At 42.8% G+C, this 2,754-nt stretch overlaps 1 protein-coding gene across 1 annotated transcript in view; it reads right to left on the bottom strand.

Annotated features, from left to right (window-relative positions):
* Positions 1–1,451: 1,451 nt before the first annotated feature.
* The window catches only part of LOC311111601 (alpha/beta hydrolase domain-containing protein 17C), a 37,486-nt gene continuing 36,183 nt past the window's right edge, over positions 1,452–2,754 (bottom strand). The window contains exon 3 of the mRNA XM_084154368.1: positions 1,452–2,754. This exon is cut by the window's right edge and continues 1,542 nt beyond it. The gene's annotated coding sequence lies outside the window, so the exon portion shown is untranslated.

Genomic DNA, 2,754 nt, shown 5'->3' with positions numbered 1-2,754 from the left:
GGAAACGTCTAGGAGCAACAAGAACTGTTCGTCGGGAGCTTCATGAAATGGGTTTCCATGGCCGAGCAGCAGCACACAAGCCTAAGATCACCATGCGCAATGCCAAGCGTCGGCTGGAGTGCCAAGCTCGCCGCCATTGGAGCAGTGGAAACATGTTCTCTGGAGTGATGAATCACGCTTCACCATCTGGCAGTCTGACGGACAAATCTGGGTTTGGCGGATGCCAGGAGAACGCTACCTGCCCCAATACATAGTGCAAACTGTAACGTTTGGTGGAGGAGGAATAATGCTCTGGGGCTGTTTTTCATGGTTCGGGCTAGGGGAAATCTTAATGATACAGCATACAATTACATTCTAGACGATTCTGTGCTTCCAACTTTGTGGAAACAGTTTGAGGAAGGCCTTTCCTGTTTCAGCATGACAATGCCCCCGTGCACAAAGCGAGGTCCATACAGAAATGGTTTGTCGAGATCGGTGTGGAAGAACTTGACTGGCCTGCACAGAGCCCTGACCTCAACCCCATCGAACACCTTTGGGATGAATTGAAATGCCAACTGCGAGCCAGGCTTAATCGCCCAAAATCAGCGCCCGACCTCACTAATGCTCGTGGCTGAATGGAAGCAAATCCCCACAGCAATGTTCCAACTTCTAGTGGAAAGCCTTCCCAGAAGAGTGGAGGCTGTTATAGCAGCAAAGGGGGGACCAACTCCATATTAATTTTGTTATGAGACGTTCGACAAGTAAGGGTCCTCATACTTTTGGCCATGTCGTGTATAAAGCCTACTATCCCAGACTACCACGGAGGCGATTATTCAACGAGTTTAGTAAACTGAGCAACAGATGACTAGTCGCCTCCTTATGGCACATCATTGAAGTTTAAAAGTAAATCATGTTGCCAGAAGAGGTTTTCTGGATTTCTTTTTTTGCATAGATCGATGCTTTTTGCCACCATGAAAATGTCCCCCTCCATGTTTCCAGCCTACCTCCATTAGCTCTTCTTCATTAGACCTTGGGTTGAACATGTCTTCAATGTTGAACTTATACACTGAGTGTACAAAACATTAAGACCTTCCTAATATTGAGTTGCACCCCATAAGTGTTCAATTGGGTTGAGATCTGGTGACACACGCACACCCTTTAAACCCCCTAAGCTCCTTTGAGACCCCGCTTTCAAAGTCACAGATCTCTTCTAGCCATGGTAGCCAAAATAATGAGCAACTGGGCATTTTTATACGTAACCCTAAACATGATGGGATGTTAATTGCTTAATTAACTCAGGAACCACACCTGTGTGGAAGCACCTGCTTCCCTAATTTACTCAACTGTAAAATAAAGGTCAAATAATTAAAATTATCCTTCATGGATGCTAGAACATTGACAGGAAATCATTCAGCACAGTAGAAGACCGAGATAACAGGTTTAAAAACAATAGAACAGACAATTTTACGTAATTCCATGCATCCTTTATTCCATTAAGCATTAAAACATCCAGTGTCGCCTGAAAGCAACACAGCCAACATGAATGACAATCTGTAGCACGGCACACAAGGCTTTTTCTTTGTCAGTTTAACACTAATAACAAATGTCTTTTTTCTGCATTAGATTTGCATACTGTGACTCCAGTGTTAAAATCAAGTAGGCTAGAAAAGCCCTTAAATCAATGTTTTATAATATGTATAGAGAAGATATAGATAGATTACATTAGGTTATCTTACAAACCAGCATTAGAGAGACAGTGTAAATCTATCAACATTTACTGGAAAAAACTTTGTAAAAATGTCAGTAACAAAACAATAAATGGAACTAAAGCAGGTTTTTTCGTTCTTTAAAAAGAGAAGCAGAAAAAACTAGATGTTAAGTTAAAGGGCTTGTTGTGTCAAAACATAGGCCCCTTAGTAAGCTATGATGAGAAAACACTAGACTCTTCCATTCATCACAGGAAAACCCAACCACGACCGCAAAATACAGCCATCACCTCATGGCAATACACTGATCAGTCAAAACGTTAATCACAAGTTGCTACGCACATATCCTTCAAATACACCTCCTCCTTGGAAAAGGACACTACGTTTCTCGGTGTAGTGCTTCTCTTTTTCTTTTTACAGCTGAGAACATTTGCAGAATACCTCCAACCTTCTTCACTTCTCTTCCTACACTCAAAATGTCCTTTTTGAAAAGTTTGCATGCAGTGTTTCTTCCAAAACGTTGTTGTCTTGGTGACACTTGCAGAGTTCTTTGGAGTGAAACGAGATGGGGAGTAGGGAAGGGGGGTCTCTGTTAGGGGGGCATCCCCCCCCCAGGCAAAGGGTTACAGCCAGAAGCCAGAATCTGCAAATGGGGGTGAGATGGCTCACAAATATCTCATCTACATGTGAAGACTCATTGAGATTGCATTTGGTGAAGTACCTTTTTGTCAGTATTACCCCAAAAAATCGTTTTCACAGTGATTGGTAGATTCCTCCAACCGAACCGATAGCAGCAGTCAGTACCCCTGCAGACCATGAGACGCCCCAACTCGAGTCGACAGGAATGTTAGGGTGAAATGTCCACAGACATAAGGCTTTATTTGTAGTGTTGAAATGAAACGAAAAGGTACATACTGCCAAACAGCAACCCAAAGCATTTACGTTAAACACAATCCTAATTTTGAACAGACAAACGGCTTCACGGATCACTTCGGAAGAAAACATCTACAGTGGTGCTGAATCCCAAATCAACTCCTACGCACAAGGCATATCTCTAGATCTGAAATGA

The sequence above is a fragment of the Coregonus lavaretus genome, assembly GCF_964263955.1.
Source record: "Coregonus lavaretus genome assembly, chromosome: 37".
Classification (NCBI taxonomy): domain Eukaryota; kingdom Metazoa; phylum Chordata; class Actinopteri; order Salmoniformes; family Salmonidae; genus Coregonus; species Coregonus lavaretus.
The sequence above is the reverse complement of the archived record's forward strand: the minus strand, read 5'-3'. Positions and strand labels throughout refer to the sequence as shown.